Raw genomic sequence first — 19664 nt, 5'->3', positions numbered from 1 at the left:
GGGATTTTTCGGAGCCCATGACAGCACCACGAGAGAGAGGATCCGCCCATCAAGGACAGGAAACCTACAGGTTAAAAAGGGCGGCACCTCTCTCTCGCCTCAGTTTAGTTAACAGAGCATGAGAGGACCGCCAAGGTTAGTTACAATAAACACATCATTACATTAAGTACATTACTTTCACCAACTTCTCCCAAAGGTGCACAAAACAAAGGAAAGCCAACTCTACGGGAGTGCAAAACACCAGTGAAGGGAGGGAATATACGGGTGCTGTCATGGGCTCCGAAAAATCCCGTTACCGGTAAGTAACTAAGGCTTTATTCGTTCTCCCATGACAGCACCACGAGAGAATTACAGAGACGAAAGGAAATTAGGGAGGGATCACCGCTTGAAGCACCCTTCTCCCAAAGGTGAGATCAGCAGAGACACCCAGGTCCAATCTATAATGCCTATAAAAGGTAGAAGGAGAAGACCAAGTGGCAGCCTTACATATCTCTTCGATGGAAAGCCCCGTTTACTCCGCCCAGGAGGTTGCTATCGCTCTGGTGGAATGAGCTCTCAACCCCTCCGGAACCTCCTTATTCCCTGAGGAGTAGGCGAGGGATATGGCCTCTCTAATCCATCTTGCAATCGTAGACTTTGAGGCCTTACAACCCTTTCTAGCCCCCTGATGGCATATAAATAGGGAATTATCCTTCCTAAAACTGCGTGAAATCTGTAGGTATTTGAGTACGCACCTCCTCACGTCTAAAGTGTGTAGCCTCTCCTCTTTTTGATTTTTGGGGGGAAAGCAAAAGGTTGGGAGAACTACCTCCTGAGTTCTATGGAACCGAGTGACTACTTTTGGAAGAAAGGCTGGGTCAGGTTTTAATACAATCCTATCATCCAGAATCTGAGTAAATGGCGGACATATGGAAAGAGCCTGTATGTCACTCACTCTTCTGGCTGAAGTCAGGGCCACTAACAGGGCTGTTTTTAGGAGAATAATTTTTGGGGAGGCTAAATCTAGGGGCTCGAAGGGAGGATTAGTTAAGGCCTCTAGGACCAAATTCAAATCCCAGGGAGAGGATTTTGCTTTGATAATGGGTCTACACCTAAAGGAAGCTTTTATAAATCGTGCTATCCAATAATTAGCTGCAATATCGGAAGAAAACAAAGCTCCCAAAGCCGACACCTGTACTTTTAAGGTACTAGTGGTAAGCCCCAATTCTAAGCCCCGCTGCAGAAACTCTAGTATATTCCCAATAGGGGGCCCCTCCTCTGATTTAAATTCAGTAAATGATAAAAACTTCCTCCAGGTCCTAGCATAAATGCGGGTGGTAACGGGTTTTCTGCTAGACAAGAGAGTATTTACTACATTTGCGGGGAATCCCTTGTTGGTTAACAGCACCCTCTCAAATTCCACGCCGTCAAATGGAGACTCGAGGCTGGAGTATGGGAAACCGGACCCTGTGTGAGAAGGTCTGGAATCTCCGGAAGGATCCAGGGATCTGATATGGATATTTTTCGGAGACAAGGGAACCACGGTCTTTTGGGCCAAAAGGGGCATATGAGTATTACTCTGGCCCCGTCTGCCCTGATCTTCCTTATAACTGCTGGAAGCAGGATCATGGGAGGAAATGCATATGTCAGAGGGAATTTCCAGGGAACCATAAAGGCGTCCACTGTCAGGGGTTCTTCTCTGGGGTCTAGGGAACAGAATGTTGTCACCTTCCGGTTGCATTTCGTCGCAAATAAGTCCACTGTCGGAAGACCCCACATTGCCACAATTCTGGAGAAGATTTGAGGATTCAAGGACCATTCTCCCTCTTTTATGGAAATACGGCTTAGGAAATCCGCTGTGACGTTGTTAGAACCTTGCTCTTAGGTTTTTTCCTTTGCTGGTCACATGACCTCGTTGGCCTATTTAATCCTGCTCCGCCCTTCTGGCTTTGCTGGACTTCATTGTATAACTACTTTCTAGCTAGCCTGTGCTCTGTATCTAACTCTGTTAGTTTGCTTGGTCTACGGACCTCAGTGTTCTATATATTTTGTTTGTTTGTCTGACTGCTACTATTTCTGTTAGGAGGTGTCCCATTTTCCTCCCAGTCCTTAGTACTTGTAGGGATTCCTTCCCCACATCTATAGGTCTCCGTACAGACTAGCTTAGGACTTTAGCAGGTCTGATCGCAGGATCAGGTTCCCTGTTACATCGTAGGGATTCAGCTGAGTTCTATCGTAGGGACAGATTTCCTCTCTTTCCTTAGCTCTGGTAGCAGAACATAACAGTAAGTCCAGCCTGCAAATTCTCTAAGGAAAGATTTTTCTGTTCCATCATGGTGTCAGTTCAGGATTTGGCTCATCGCCTGCAGGGACTCTCTCTGGAGGTGGCCGAGCTCCGTCAGCACGTGAGTAACTGTCCTGGAGCACATTTCTTGGAGCCTAAGGTATGTTTGCCGGATTTATTTTTTGGTGAACAACGAGAATTTTTTTCATTTAAAAATGCTTGCTTATTGTATTTTCGTTTGAGACCCAAGTCCTCTGGGGATGAATCCCAGCGCATAGGGTTCATAATGTCACTTTTTCGCAAAGAGCCTCAGGAGTGGGCCTTTTCTTTGCAACCTAGTGATACATGCTTCAGATCAGTGGATAGTTTTTTTTCTGCTTTGGGGCTATTATATGATGATCCTGACCGTGTCGCATCAGCTGAGACTGAGTTGAGACGTTTGAAACAGGGATTAGGTTATGTGGAAAAATATTGTACTCATTTCCGTCGTTGGTCTACTCAAACAGGGTGGAACGATTCTGCTCTGAAAAGTCTATTTCTTGCTGGGCTCAATGAAAGGGTTAAAGACCTGCTAATTGCTTATCCTACACCTGAAGATTTGCAACAGGCTATGCAATTAGCTATACGGGTGGATAGGAGACTGCGTGCAAGGGTTAATGAGAGCAAATCCTCTGCTATGTCAGTTTCTGGTTATGAGAATGTGTGTACGAACAGTGGTGAACCGATGGAGATTGGATCGGTGGCACCTCGCTCTCAAAAAAAAGACCGTCGATTTTCTGAAGGCTTGTGTTTCTATTGCGGAAAATCTGGTCATTTGATTAAAGGCTGTGAGCTTCGTATGAAGAAAGAAAAAAAAATGGTCAGTCATGCCCGTATTGCCTGTTTAAATTCCAAGGGTGTATTTTTAGCTGCTTCCACGATTGCTCAGGAAAAATTAATGGAATTTCGGGTGTTTGTTGATTGTGGGTCTACTCTGAATGTAATTGATGGGGGATTCTTGGAAAGACTTAATTTAAAACCCGAACCTTTATCATCCCCCATTGCTGTGGTTTCTGTGGATGGTTCCCCTTTGAAGAATATTACTCTCAAGGTCTGTGAATTTCCTCTCACTATTAATGGTGTTCACCATGAGAAATTGGATTTGGTAGTTTTGAATAACTTGCCTTCTCCAGTAATATTGGGATTGCCCTGGTTAAAATTTCACAATCCTGTACTGGATTGGTCTACCAATGAAATTAAATCCTGGAGCCATAAATGTTATGACAAGTGTTGTAACGGGCGTATTGCAGCTTTGGATAGGGGAGAATTGCCTGTTCCTATTCAGGATTTTTGGAGAGTTTTTTCTGAGAAGGAATCGCAGGTTTTGCCTCCCCATAGAGACTATGATTGTTCTATTGAATTTGTCCCTGGAGCGACTCTTCCTAAAAGTCGTTTATTTAACCTTACTATTCCTGAGAGGAAGGCTTTGGATGAATATATACAGACAAGTTTGGCCGCCGGTGACATTAGGCCCTCTAAGTCTCCTGTGGCGGTTGGATTTTTTTTTGTAAAAAAAAAGGACGGCGGTTTACGTCCTTGTCTGGATTTTCGTGAGATTAACAAAATTACTGTACGCAATCCTTACCCACTGCCATTGATTCCTGATCTGTTTAATCAGTTAATGGGGGCCAAGTGGTTCTCTAAAATTGACCTTAAGGGGGCATACAATCTGTTGCGCATGAAGGAGGGTGACGAATGGAAGACTGCTTTTAACACTCCTGTGGGTCATTTTGAGAATCTGGTTATGCCTTTTTGTCTTACTAATGCTCCTGCATTTTTTCAGAATCTTATTAATGACATCCTTAGACCTTTGATCGGCAAAAATGTGGTTGTGTATTTGGATGACATTTTGATTTATTCGCCGGATCTGGAGTCTCATTGGCGGAGCGTACGTGAGGTATTACAATTGTTAATGGACAATTCGCTTTTTGCTAAGCTGGAGAAATGTGAGTTCGCTGTACAGAGAATTAGTTTTTTGGGTTACATTATCTCCAGCGAAGGTTTTGAGATGGACCCGGTTAAAGTTCAAGCTGTACAGGAATGGCCTAGGCCTATTGGTTTGAAATCGATACAGAGGTTTTTAGGTTTCGCCAATTATTACAGAAAATTCATAAAAAAATTTTCTAGTATTGTCAAACCTCTAACCGATCTCACCAGGAAAGGTGCTGATGCGGTTCAGTGGTCTTCTGAGGCCATTGAAGCTTTTGTGTATCTCAAGGAGAGGTTCACCTCTGCTCCCATCCTTATGCAGCCTGATGTGACTAAGCCGTTTTTGGTTGAGGTTGATGCTTCTTCGGTGGGGGTTGGCGCAGTATTGTCTCAGGATAACGGGGATGGATTACATCCCTGTGCCTTTTTTTTCAAAAAAATTTTCGGAGACTGAACTGAATTACGATATTGGTAATCGGGAATTATTGGCTATTAAACTCGCATTTGAACACTGGCGCCACTTCTTGGAAGGTGCGGAATTTCCCGTTCAGGTTCTTACGGATCATAAAAATCTGATATATCTTGATGCTGCCAAGCGCCTGAATGCCCGTCAGGCTAGGTGGGCACTGTTTTTCTCGCGGTTTAATTTCTCCGTTACTTACATCCCTGGTACTAAGAATGTTAAGGCGGATGCCTTGTCTCGCAGTTTTTCTCCCATAGTTGGTGCTGAGAAAGAGGAGAACATTTTACAAGAAGGTGTTGTGATAGCTGCTTTGGACTCCGTTTTGGAAGACGAGATTCTTAAAGCACAGGAGAATGCCCCATCTAACACTCCTCATGGGAGGTTGTTTGTGCCTGGGACCTTTAGGAGAGATTTGTTTATTGAGTGTCACGAATCTCGGTTGGCAGGTCATCCCGGAATCTCTGAGACCAAGAGACTGGTGGGTCGCAGTTTTTGGTGGCCTGGATGGCAGAAGGAAGTCATTAAGTGGGTGCGTCAATGTACTATATGTGCTAGATCTAAGTCCTCACATACTCCTGCTGCGGGGTTGCTTTGTCCTTTGGAGGTTCCTAGTGCTCCTTGGACACATTTGGCTATGGACTTTATAACTGACCTTCCCCCCTCTGAGGGTTTTACTGTCATCTGGGTGGTCGTGGACCGTTTTAGCAAGATGTGTCACTTGGTTCCCTTCGTCAAACTGCCCTGCGCTAAAACTCTCGCTAAGGCCTTTGTCAAGGAAATTGTCAGACTTCATGGCGTTCCTACTGACATTGTTTCTGATAGGGGTCCTCAGTTCGTGGCTCGTTTTTGGCGTGCCTTTTGTGACAGGTTGGGAGTTCATCTGTCGTTCTCGTCCGGATATCATCCTGAATCTAATGGCCAGACAGAAAGGAAAAACCAGGATGTTGAGCAGTTCTTGCGTTGTTTTGTGGCAGACAATCAAGAGGGGTGGTCTGAGTTTCTGCCACTTGCTGAATTTGCTCTGAACAATCATACATCTTCTTCTGCTGGTTGTTCGCCTTTTTTTTGTTGTTCTGGGAGACATCCGTCGTTTGGGTCGTTCTCCAAGTTGGGATCTGCCGTGCCTGAGGAGGAGAATTTTTCCGGTGATTTGGAGAGAGTTTGGACGGATGTGCGTGGTAATCTTCAGGAGGCCAACAGAAAATCTAAAGACTACTTTGATAGGAAACGACAGGAGGTTTTGTTCGCTGTTGGTGACATGGTTTGGTTGTCCTCTAGGAATCTGCGGTTGAGGATTCCTTCTAAGAAATTGGGTCCCAAGTTTGTAGGGCCCTTTAAGGTGCTTCAGGTTGTCAACCAATCTGCTGTTAGGTTGGAGGTTCCTACCTCCTGGAGAATTAATCCGGTATTTCATGTCTCTCTGTTAAAAAAAGCTGTTGTGTCGGATGGTGACGCCTCTGCCTCTGTTCCTCCGGTGGTGGAGGACGGGGAATATGAAATTTCTCGCATCCTTAACTCTAGACGGTATAGAGGTAGTTTGCAGTATCTGGTGGCCTGGAAAGGTTTCGGACCCGAGGATAACTCTTGGGTGAGGTCAGATGATGTTTCCGCGTCCAGACTTATCAGAGCGTTTCACAGGAGATTTCCTGATAAGCCTGGTCCTAGGGGATCCGGAGGATCCTCTTAGAAGGGGGGGTACTGTTAGAACCTTGCTCTTAGGTTTTTTCCTTTGCTGGTCACATGACCTCGTTGGCCTATTTAATCCTGCTCCGCCCTTCTGGCTTTGCTGGACTTCATTGTATAACTACTTTCTAGCTAGCCTGTGCTCTGTATCTAACTCTGTTAGTTTGCTTGGTCTACGGACCTCAGTGTTCTATATATTTTGTTTGTTTGTCTGTCTGCTACTATTTCTGTTAGGAGGTGTCCCATTTTCCTCCCAGTCCTTAGTACTTGTAGGGATTCCTTCCCCACATCTATAGGTCTCCGTACAGACTAGCTTAGGACTTTAGCAGGTCTGATCGCAGGATCAGGTTCCCTGTTACATCGTAGGGATTCAGCTGAGTTCTATCGTAGGGACAGATTTCCTCTCTTTCCTTAGCTCTGGTAGCAGAACATAACAGACGTTTTCTTTCCCTTTTAGATGAATAGCCGAAAGGGAGAGACAATGATATTCTGAAGAAGTCTGTCCGCTACCCTCATTAAGTCTCTTGAGCGGGTTCCCCCTTGGTGATTTAAATAAGCTACCGAGACTTGATTGCCCGAGAGTATACGGACATGCTGGCCCTGTAAGGAACTTGTTGAACGCATAATCCACCGCCAAAAGCTCCTTAACATTTGATGACAACTGTATCTCACTCCTTGACCAGGTCCCCTGAACTAAGTTCCCATTGAAGTGAGCTCCCCAACCTGCAGCACTCGCATCTGTAGTTAAGACTGCCATCGGCTTACACTCCCAGGGGACCCCCCTAGAAAGATTATCGTGTCATAACCACCAATGAAGGGAATGTATGGCCCGAGGACACAGGGTAAACTCACGGTCTAAATGTCCTTCTAGGACTGAGTTGTTATGCAATACATCCCACTGAAGAGCCCTTGAATGAAATTGTGACCAACGAACTGCGGAAAAACTCGAGGTTAAGGTCTCTAATAACGACATGGCTTTAAGGAGTGACATAGAGGGTTTATCCATACACTGTCTTACCAAACCCTGGATTCTTGTGATTTTTTCTTCAGATAAATAACATAACCGTTTTTTAGAATCTAACATGACCCCCAGATACTGCTGAGCTTTGAGTGGAGTTAATCTAGATTTTTCCAAATTTAGAAACCACCCCAAGCCCTCCAAGACAGACATGGTCACCCGAAGGTGGGCCTCGCATTGAACAACAGAGTTTCCCACTATCAGGAGATCATCTAGGTAAGGGATTATTAGAATGTCTCTTTCTCTTATATGGGCCATAACCTCTGCCATTAATTTGGTGAAAATTCGCGGGGCTATTGCTAACCCAAAGGGAAGTGCAGTGTACTGAAAGTGTTTAACCACCCCCTCAATTTCAATGGCCAGCCTCAGGTATTTCTGATAGTAACTATGAATGGGAATATGGTAATGCGCATCCTTGAGATCGAGAACTACCATATAACAGTGGGGAAAAAGCAACTTTATTACTGTTTTCAAGGATTCCATTTTGAAATTGTCTACTTTAAGGAAGCTATTTAAGGATTTTAGATTTATAATTGTCCTGAAACTCCCATCCGGTTTTGGGACCAAGAAGAGCGGGGAGTAGAATCCGAGACCCTTTTCTGAATCCGGAACCTCAATCAGGACGTTTTTCCTTATTAAGACTTGAATTTCCGATACGAGGGCAGTCTGGCGTTCTGGGGAGGAACTAGAGGGAACAATCATGAATCTCTTGTGAGGAAAAGCTTGAAATTGAAATTTTAGACCATATTTAATCAGGCTCAAAATCCAATTACTATGAGAAATCTGTTCCCAAGCTGGGGAAAATAATGACAATCTCCCTCCCACCTGGGCTGATTGTGCATTCCCTGGCTTCTGCTGATTTTTTGGAGATGAACCAAAGAGAAGGCCTCTACCTTTTCGACCTCTTTCTTCGGACTTGTCCGGTTCCCTGAAGAATCTTCTTCGGATGAATTTTCTTTTCCGAAACGATCTCTTAAAGGAGGGTAGAGGTACTGATGGAAAACACTTCTTAGGATCTCCGGCCTTCTCCAATAATTCGTCCATAGTCTGGCCAAAGAGATATTCCCCTTCGCAAGGGATTGCACACAGCCTGGACTTTGTCTGTACATCCCCAAGCCAGCATTTAATCCATAGCGCTCGTCGAGCCGCATTTGACAGAGCTGATGACTTTGCTGCGAATCTGACTAAGTCCGCAGACGCATCAGCAAGAAAGGCCGCTGCACCCTGAATCAGTGGAAGGGAAGAAATAATCTCCTTCCTAGAGACACCATCCCTTAGCTGACTGTTTAACTGTTCCAGCCAAACCATCAGGGCTCTAGATGTGCAGGTGGCTGCTACTGCTGGTCTCAGTGCTCCTGCAGCTGTCTCCCATGCACCTTTTAAGAAGGTATCGGCTCGTCTGTCCAGGGGGTCTTTTAATGCTCCCATGTCATCAAACGGGAGGGAAGTCTTTTTTGCCGCTTTAGCGACAGCAACGTCCAGCTTTGGTGCTTTTGACCAAGAGGAACATATGGCATCCTCAAATGGGTACCTCCTCTTGAAAGATGGAGGAACACTGCCCTTCCTGTCGGGTTTTTTCCACTCTCTATCATTGAGGTCTTTTACTCTTGTATTCACGGGAAAACGTTTTCTCTTTTTCTGACCTAATCCACCAAACATTAAGTCCTCCACAGACTTTTCTGCCCTCATGTCTACAATGCCCATGGTAGACCGGACAGCTTTTACCAAGGCATCAACCTCCTGCAGAGGAAAACACTGTCTATCCGATTCACTATCAGAAGAAGAGAGAGCGGAGGAGGAAATGTCAGATATCTGGACCCGGCTCAGGTTCCCGAGAAATATGAGTAGATTCTGAGCCTTGCAAAGCCTTGCCTATTTCCTCTCTAATTAAAGTCTTTAGGTCCAGGGACAACCCAGGGGTTTCCTCCGCCATTACTTTGTTAATACACAGCTGGCACAATTTCTTATTATATGCATCTGGGAGCGGATTGCTGCATAAGGCACATTCTTTATGTTTCGTTTTAGCTGAACATTTCTTGCTCTGAAAGAGGAGTTTATAGAAAGAAAAAAGGAGGAGGAAACTATTAGTAGAACTTCCACGAAGATTCCACTTACCCCACAGAATATCTGGTACCGTAGAAGCAGAAGAATCCATCATAAAAGGCGGGGAATCACGCTGAACCGGACTATTTTTTCTGCTCTTAGTGGTGAACGACTAGACCCAGACCGGGAATAACGTTGCACCACCAGTTGTGAGGGCTCCCCAGAGGGCTGCTCCTGCAGCAGCTGCTCTTGCTGAGGTGAAAGCTGCTCCTATGAATCTCCCATGTCTACCAAGATAACAATGGGCTGGGAAGCACCTTTGTATGTTGCCAGGACTCTTTTATACTGGCCATGCCAGGTACCATGTGTGGGTTTTTTTCTTTTTTAGAACCCAGGAGGGAGTCAATTGTTCCCACGTGGTTCCCCCCCCCCAGGTGGGCTCACCGCCGCCTGCCCAGCTGACGTTGTCCTCCTCGTGGCTTCGGCGTCTTCATGCTCGCGCGCACTTCCTGGTTGCGCACGCGAGCTCCGCCCACTTCCGGTGACGTCCCCGACGCACCGGAAATACGTCACAGGGCCGCGCCTGTCACGTGCCCCGCCGGCGCGGCCCGGATCTCCTGCCTCGTACTGCCTGCCGCAACGCACATGGAGGTGCCCCAATGAGCCCTGCCGTGGCGTCTCCAGAGGCCCAGGACAGACAGCTCCATCCAACGCCCTGTGGCTCCCTCTGGGGCAAGAGACCATCTTCTGCAGGTAAGCCTGCGAGGTCTCCCATCATGGACAGGAAACCTAAACTGAGGCGAGAGAGAGGTGCCGCCCTTTTTAACCCGTAGGTTTCCTGTCCTTGATGGGCAGATCCTCTCTCTCGTGGTGCTGTCATGGGAGAACGAATAAAATGTGTCCTACTGTAAATCACTTAAACATGAGCCATGTATGAGGGAGTCGGAGTCATGAAGTCGGAGACGGTGTCATGGAAATTTAGGAGTAGGAGTCAAAGGTTTGGCTTACCGACTCCACAGCCCTGGCTCCCATCCCGTACTTTCTTGATTGGTACATCAAGGAAAGGCAACTGGTAATAATTAAACTCTGATATAAATCTAAGGGCCACTCTATGGATATTGAGTTCCCTGACAAATTAAAGAAATTGTTCACTCGTCCTTGACCAGATGATAAAAATGTTGTCAATATATCTATATCATACCCCAATATATGGTTGCCACTACTTATAATCATCACTGAGTATTTTGGTTTCCTCCCACCAGCCCAGGAATAGATTAGCAGATGAGGGGGTACAGGGGCTCCCCATCGCATTACCCCTGAGCTCGTTTAAGTACTTCCTGTCAAAAAGTAAGACGTTATGAGTAAGAATGAATTTTAGAAGATCCTCCATGAAGTCATTATGTCTACTACACTCTATTGATATCGATTTCAATAAACATCTTACGCCACTGATATCATCCTCATGCGATATATTACTGTACAAAGCCTCGATATCTAGTAAGGCCTGCTCCCCTACATGAATGTATACATGCTCGGGGGTATATGTAGGGGAGCAGGCAGAGGGAAAACCAACTCCAGAGGGATTATTCCAACTGTAAAACCTCAGGACTTATTCCAACTGCAGGACCTCAGGCGGTACTGTGGGAACATTATACTGTGTGGGGGCATCATCCATACTGCATAAGGGGCATAATGGGGGCATTACACTGTGGGGGGCATCATACATACTGCATAAGGGGCATAATGGGGGCATTACACTGTGTGGGGGCATCATACATACTGCATAAGGGGCATAATGGGGGCATTACACTGTGTGGGGGCATCATACATACTGCATAAGGGGCACAATGGGGGCATTACACTGTGTGGGGGCATCATACATACTGCATAAGGGGCATAATGGGGGCATTACACTGTGTGGGGGCATCATACATACTGCATAAGGGGCATAATGGGGGCATTACACTGTGTGGGGGCATCATACATACTGCATAAGGGGCATAATGAGGGCATCATACATACTGCATAAGGGGCATAATGGGCGCATTACACTGTGTGGGGGCATCATACATACTGCATAAGGGGCATAATGGGGGCATTACACTGTGTGGGGGCATCATACATACTGCATAAGGGGCATAATGGGGGCATTATACTGTGTGGGGCATCAAAAATACTGCATAAGGGGCATAATGGAGGTATTACAATGTGTGGGGCATCATACAGTGGTGGTCAAAAGTATTGGCACCCCTGCAATTCTGTCAGATAATACTCAGTTTCTTTCTGATAAAGGTTGCAATCACAAATTCTTTGGTATTATTATCTTCATTTATTTTGTCTTCAATGAAAAAATACTAAAAAGAATTGTCTTAAAGCCAAATTGGATATAATTCCACACCAAACCTAAAAAAGGGGGTGGACAAAAGTATTGGCACTGTTTGAAAAATCATGTGATGCTTCTCTAATTCGTGTAATTAACAGCACCTGTAACTTACCTGTGGCACCTAACAGGTGTTGGCAATAACTAAATCAGCCAGTTAACATGGATTAAAGTTGACTCAACCTCTGTCCTGTGTCCTTGTGTGTACCACATTGAGCATGGAGAAAAGAAAGAAGACCAAAGAACTGTCTGAGGACTTGAGAAACCAAATTGTGAGGAAGCATGAGCAATCTCAAGGCTACAAGTCCATCTCCAAAGACCTGAATGTTCCTGTGTCTTCCGTGCAGTGTCTTCAAGAAGTTTAAAGCCCATGGTACTGTAGCTAACCTCCCTAGATGTGGACAGAAAAGAAAAATTGATGAGAGATTTCAACGCAAGATTGTGCGGATGGTGGATAAAGAACCTCGACTAACATCCAAACAAGTTCAAGTTGCCCTGCAGTTCGAGGGTACAACAGTATCAACCCGTACTATCCGTCGGCGTCTGAATGAAAAGGGACTGTATGGTAGGATACCCAGGAAGACCCCACTTCTTACCCCGAGACATAAAAAAGCCAGGCTGGAGTTTGCCAAAACTTACCTGAGAAAGCCTAAAACGTTTTGGAAGAATGTTCTCTGGTCAGATGAGACAAAAGTAGAGCTTTTTGGGAAAAAGCATCAACATAGAGTGTACAGGGAAAAAAAAGAGGCATTCAAAGAAAAGAACACGGTCCCTACAGTCAAACATGGCGGAGGTTCCCTGATGTTTTGGGGTTGCTTTGCTGCCTCTGGCACTGGACTGCTTGACCGTGTGCATGGCATTATAAAGTCTGAAGACTACCAACAAATTTTGCAGCATAATGTAGGGCCCAGTGTGAGAAAGCTGGGTCTCCCTCAGAGGTGATGGGTCTCTCTCAGAGGTCATGGGTCTTCCAGCAGGACAATGACCCAAAACACACTTCCAAAAGCACTATAAAATGGTTTGAGAGAAAGCACTGGAGACTTCTAAGGTGGCCAGCAATGAGTCCAGACCTGAATCCCATAGAACACCTGTGGAGAGATCTCAAAATGGCAGTTTGGAGAAGGCACCCTTCAAAATTTCAGGGACCTGGAGCAGTTTGCCAAAGAAGAATTGTCTACAATTCCAGCAGAGCATTGTAAGAAACTCATTGATGGTTACCGGAAGCGGTTGTTCGCAGTTATTTTGGCTAAAGGTTGTGCAACCAAGTATTAGGCTGAGGGTGCCAATACTTTTGTCTGGCCCATTTTTGGAGTTTTGTGTGAAATGATCAATGATTTGATTTTTGCTTCATTCTCTTTTGTGTTTTTTCATTGAAGACAAATTAAATGAAGATAATAATACCAAAGAATTTGTGATTGCAATCATTTTCAGGAAGAAATTGAGTATTATCTGACAGAATTGCAGGGGTGCCAATACTTTTGGCCACCACTGTACATACTGCATAAGGGTCATAATGGGGGCATTACACTGTGTAGGGGCGTCATACATACTGCATAAGGGGCATAATGGGGGCATTACACTGTGGGGCATCATACATACTGCATAAGGGGTATAATGGGGGCATTACACTGTGTGGGGGCATCATACATACTGCATAAGGGGCATAATGGGGGCATTACACTGTGTGGGGGCATCATACATCCTGCATAAGGGGCATAATGGGGGCATTATACTGTGGGGGTATCATACATCCTGTATAAGGGGCATAATGAGGGCATTACACTGTGTGTGGAGCATCATACATACTGCATAAGGGGCATAATGGGGGGCATTACACTGTGTGGGGGCATCATACATCCTGCATAAGGGGCATAATGGGGGCATTACACTGTGGGGGGCATCATACATCCTGCATAAGGGGCATAATGGGGGCATTACACTGTGTGTGGAGCATCATACATACTGCATAAGGGGCATAATGGGGGGCATTACACTGTGTGGGGGCATCATACATCCTGCATAAGGGGCATAATGGGGGCATTACACTGTGGGGGGCATCATACATCCTGCATAAGGGGCATAATGGGGGCATTATACTGTGGGGGGCATCATACATCCAGCATAGGGGCATAATGGGGGCATTACACTGTGTGGGGGCATCATACATCCTGCATAGGGGCATAATGGGGGCATTACACTGTGTGGGGCATCATACATACTGTATAAGGGGCATAATGGGGGCATTACACTGTGGGGGGCATCATACATCCTACATAAGGGGCATAATGGGGGCATTACACTGTGGGGGGGCATCATACATCCTGCATAAGGGGCATAATGGGGGCATTACACTGTGTGGGGGCATCATACATCCTGCATAAGGGGCATAATGGGGACATTACACTGTGTGGGGGCATCATACATACTGCATAAGGGGCATAATGGGGGCATTACACTGTGTGGGGGCATCATACATAGTACATAAGGGGCATAATGAGGGCATTACACTGTGTGGGGCATCATACATCCTGCATAAGGGGCATAATGGGGCATTACACTGTGGGGCCAGTAAAGGGGCCCTGTACTATGAGAACAATACGTTTCCTCCCTTCCTGTCTCCATAGTTGGGTCGTATGTATCTATTACAGGAAACAGAACAAAAACCTTATGATTCTTATAAAGGGGCAACACTAGACCCCAAAAGAGTCTCCGTGCTGAAGGGGTTAATGCCCCCTGCGCCCAGTAATGGGGTCTCCACATACCTCCACCTGCAGAGCCGCCACCACATATATGGTTGCTCTGTGCGCACAGGAGCTGTGATGAGGTCACAGGAGGGGAGGAGTCAGGGGTCACATGATCAGGGGCCTCAGTGGATGCAGGACTCTGCTGTGCTGGTTGTCATGGTGCTGGATGAGCTGAAGTTTATGTGTGGGGTCAAGAGGGGTTTACAGTGTGGATGTAGCAGAGCCGCGTGTGTACGAGGTGTACGGAGCGGAGCCGTGTGTGTACGAGGTGTACGGAGCGGAGCCGCGCGTGTACGAGGTGTACGGAGTGAAGCCGCGTGTGTACGAGGTGTACGGAGCAGAGCCGCGTGTTTACGAGGTGTACGGAGCAGAGCCGTGTGTGTACGAGGTGTACGGAGCGGAGCCGCGTGTGTACGGAGCGGAGCCGTGTGTGTACGAGGTGTACGGAGCGGAGCCGTGTGTGTACGAGGTGTACGGAGCGGAGTCGCGTGTGTACGAGGTGTACGGAGCAGAGCCGCGTGTGTACGAGGTGTACGGAGCAGAGCCGCGGAGCCGCGTGTGTACGAGGTGTACGGAGCAGAGCCGCGTGTGTACGAGGTGTACGGAGCAGAGCCGCGTGTGTACGAGGTGTACGGAGCGGAGCCGCGTGTGTACGAGGTGTACGGAGCAGAGCCGCGTGTTTACGAGGTGTACAGAGCAGAGCCGTGTGTGTACGAGGTGTACGGAGCAGAGCCGTGTGCGTACGAGGTGTACGGAGCAGAGCCGTGTGCGTACGAGGTGTACGGAGCGGAGCCGCGCGTGTTTACGAGGTGTACGGAGCGGAGCGTCGTGTGTGTACGAGGTGTACGGAGCAGAGCTGCGCGTGTACGAGGTGTACGGAGCAGAGCTGCGCGTGTACGAGGTGTACGGAGCGGAGCCGTGTGTGTACGAGGTGTACGGAGCGGAGCCGTGTGTGTACGAGGTGTACGGAGCGGAGCCGTGTGTGTACGAGGTGTACGGAGCGGAGCCGTGTGTGTACGAGGTGTACGGAGCAGAGCCGTGTGTGTACGAGGTGTACGGAGCAGAGCCGCGCGTGTACGAGGTGTACGGAGCAGAGCCGCGCGTGTACGAGGTGTACGGAGCAGAGCCGCGCGTGTACGAGGTGTACGGAGCAGAGCCGCGCGTGTACGAGGTGTACGGAGCAGAGCCGCGCGTGTACGAGGTGTACGGAGCAGAGCCGCGCGTGTACGAGGTGTACGGTCGGAGCCGCGCGTGTACGAGGTGTACGGAGCGGAGCCGCGCAGGTACGAGGTGTACGGTCGGAGCCGCGCGTGTAGGAGGTGTACGGAGCAGAGACGCGCGTGTACGAGGTGTACGGAGCGGAGCCGCGTGTGTACGAGGTGTACGGAGCAGAGCCGCGCGTGTACGAAGTGTACGTATCTGTGCGCTGTAAGGTGGCTTCCGGACAGGTCATGGATGGGAGGTATGTGTCCCCGAAGTACCAACCTTCGGTGATGTAGGACCCGGAGAAGCAGGCTCCAGCACACATAGTGCTGAGAGGGAGTTAATGGGCCCGGATTAAAGGGCCGGGTTTTACGAGCAGCTGAAAGAGCTGGGGGTGGGGGATGGTGGGTCAGCTGCTCACTTACCTTCAGTTCAGGTCTTGGAAGGCCTGATTTAAGACAGCTGTGCCTGTCTCAGTGTGCTGTGTGTTGTGCAAGGTGAGCAGACCTTGCATGTGCTGCTCAGAGTCTGCTGGAGGTAGAGAGAAGCACTACATTTAAACGGCTGAAGCCGTGCTGCATATGGACGGGTTATTTTGAATTTTGTTCTATTATACCTTTTGTGCCAGAAAAAGGCTGTTATGTTTTGTTTTCCTGGTTGGTTTATGGACATTTTATAAACCGCCAGTTTGTTTTTGAACCTGCGGACTGCATTCCTGTGTGAACCTGCGCCGGCCCGAGAGCTTATCTGTCACAGATTGGTGGAGAATGCGGGCACAAATCCCAAGGGGCAGTGTGACTGCTACAGGAAAATGTATATGTCCTGGGTGAAGGCCGCCAGCCAGCAAGGTTTGTCCGGCAACATGGAGGAGCTGATAAAGCAACTGGTGCAGGCGAATATACCTCAGCAGCAAGCTCAGCAGACCAACAACAGTTCCAGCTTCAACAGCAATAGATACAGCAGTGACAGCAGCAGGAACAGATGACGCTCCTGGCGGAGGCCCTCCGTATCGGAGAAGCCGCACCACCTCCAGGCCAAAGCGATGAGACCCAGGTGAGGAAAACCGTGAGAGGGGCGTTGCAAAAGATGACTCCGGGGGGTTGACGTCAAGGCGTTTCTGGCCGTGTTTGAGAGGGTGGCGGACCATGAGATACTACTACCAGAGCAGTGGGCGCCATATCTGATCGGGGAACCACAGAAGGCGTATTTTGATCTGGCACTGCAGGACTCTAAGGAGTATAGCAAGTTTAAGGCTGAGATCCTGGGGCGGCTGGGCATAACCCTGGCAGTCAGAGTACGAGTCCACCTCTGGGACTTCCACAGGGACAAAACTCCTTTGTCACAAATGTTTGATCTTCTGCACCTGGTACAAAAGTCGCTGCAGCCAGAGACTTGTTCCCCAGCCAGATGGTAGAGAGAGTGGTCATGGATCGTGGATCGGTTTGTCCACTCTCTGCCGAAGCCGATTCAGTCCTGTGTTGCCCAGGGAGATCCCCAAAATGCAGACAACCTGGTGGGCCTAGTAGAGAGGCACCGGGCAGTAGAGGGCTCCCTGGGTGGTCTAGCAGTGGTTAGGTCACCTTTCTGGGGCTCCCAAAAGAAGGGGACTAAATCTTCACTGGGCGTTCGTCCAAAGTCCAAGAGGCAGATGAATCGCAGCTGGGGAATCAGTCCCAATCCATCCTCTGTTGGAGTTGTCATGCCCCTGGCCATATAGCTGCTTGGTGGCCCAGGAACTCTGAGCCAATGGACTGCAGCATAGGCCGGCATTGCTTCTACTTTGCCTACCCTGCCTCTAGTGCGGTTCATCAACACGGCGAGAGCCCTCTGGCGTGCTCAGTGTCCGTGAACGGGATGCAAGTGTCTGAACTGCTGGACTCAGGAAGTTTGGTAACCCTGATAAGCGCCAAACTCCCTCATTGGCTGGTTCCTGGGAAGGTGGTGGGTGTCTGGTGTATCCATGGGGACGCTAAAAAATGTCCTGTTGCCAGGGTGGATGTAAACACGGACTGTGGCACCACAGCTCAGGAAGTGGGGGTCGTTAAAGACTTGTTGCACCTGATAATAATCGGACGGGATTGTGCATTATTCTGGGACATGAGGGGGAAAGTGGTGACACCTGGTTGCTTAGATGACAGCCAGAACACCCCTGAAGAAACCTCGCCGCAGGCCGTAACCGAAGAGTTTCCCATGTGTGTTTGTGGGCGATGAGGATGGGGCAGCATCTCCTGACGCCAACATCCCTGAGCTGGAGGTGTCCAAGGGAAACTGTGGAACTGCCCAACTCAGGGATTTAACTCTTAAAGGGACATTTGATAATGTGTCTATACTTCACGTTGTTGCTCAAGAGCCGGGGGTGACACCAGATACCCATACTTTGCCGTCAATGGGGACTGAGTCACCAAGGTGAGAGGGGAGCTCGTCGAGCAGTTGCTGGTGCTGGGAACATACAGTCGTAAGGTATTAGACATGGCCCATGCACATGTGTTAGGTGGTTGCCTGGGGGTAGAAAAACCACAGGAACGAATCCTCCAGAGGTTGTATTGACCCGGTTGTCACCGAGAAATTGTAAATTATTGTAGGTCCTGTCCCAGCTGACCACTCTGTTGACACGCCTCCGGTGCCGTTACTTATCATCGAGGTGCCCTTTGATCGCATAGCCATGGATCTGGTGGGGCCCCTGGTAAAGTCCACCAGATGGCATCAGTGCATCCTAGTGGTACTCGACTATGCGACATGGTATCCGAAGGCTGTGCCGCTACGTAACTCCTCCTCCAAGTATATAGCTCGGGAGTTTGTCCATTTTTTTTCTAGAACGGGGTTACCTAAGGAGATCCTAATGGATCAAGGGACCCCATTTATGTCAAAGGTGATGAGAGAGTAGTGCAAAACTCTGCAAATCACACAACTACGGACCTCAGTCTACCATCCACAGACGGATGGCTTGGTGTAAAGGTTTGGCAAAACCTTGAAGGCAATGTTAAAGAAGGTCGTAGAGAGGACGGCCAAGACTGGGACTGCCTACTTCCGTACCTTCTCTTCTCCATCAGAGAGGTACCACAGTCCTGTACTGGATTCTCCCCTTTTGAACTGTTGGATGGCTGACACCCCCAAGGACTCCTGGATGTGGCAAAGGAGACCTGGGAGGTGGAGTCTATACCCTGCAAGAGTGTAATCGAACACGTGGCCCAAATGCAAGAGAGAATTGCCAGGGTGATGCCCATCGTGAAAGAGCACCTCCTCCAAGCACAAGAGGCGCAATCTAGGGTGAACAATAGATCAGCACAAGTGAGACATTTCAATCCTAGGGATCGGGTACTGGTACCTACAGCGGAGAGCAAATTCTTAGCGAAGTGGCAGGGCCCCTACGAAATAGTTGAAAAGGTTGGTGAGGTCAACTATAAACTCTACCAGCCAGAGAGAAGGAAGCCCTACCAGGTGTACCACGTCAACTTGATTAAGCCATAGTGAGATAGGGAACCCGTGGAAGCTTCGTGTTTAGTGGCGGAGCCTGACTCTTATGTGAAAGAGGTCAAGGTGGCAGAGTCACTGTCACGTGCCCAAAAGCAACAGTGCAAAGAGTTGCTACATTAAAATAAAGACCCGTTTTCGGAGTTGCCAGGACTCAATCAGGCCATAGAGCATGAAGTACTCACAGAGCCTCATGTTCATGTCAACCTAAAACCATATCAGACCCAGAGGCCTGCAGAGAGGTGATCTCGAAAGAGGTGAAGCGGATCCTGAACCTGGGAGTCATTGAGGAGTCCAAGAGTGGCTGGTCCAGTCCTATAGTCTTTGTGCCGAAACCAGATGGAGAATCGCGGTTTTGCAACGACTATCGGAAGCTGAACGAGGTCTTGAAGTTTGACGCCTACCCAATACCTAGGTTAGATGAGCTT

General features: G+C 48.2%; 1 pseudogene; it reads right to left on the bottom strand.

Moving 5' to 3' along the window:
• LOC141197795 (uncharacterized) overlaps positions 1 to 14647 on the bottom strand; it is an 84814-nt pseudogene extending 70167 nt beyond the window's left edge.
• Positions 14648 to 19664: the final 5017 nt, after the last annotated feature.

The sequence above is a fragment of the Phyllobates terribilis genome, unplaced genomic scaffold, assembly GCF_046119375.1.
Source record: "Phyllobates terribilis strain yellow unplaced genomic scaffold, ASM4611937v1 Scaffold_88__1_contigs__length_6355796, whole genome shotgun sequence".
Classification (NCBI taxonomy): Eukaryota; Metazoa; Chordata; class Amphibia; order Anura; family Dendrobatidae; genus Phyllobates; species Phyllobates terribilis.
This window is presented reverse-complemented; position numbering and strand designations above follow the sequence as displayed.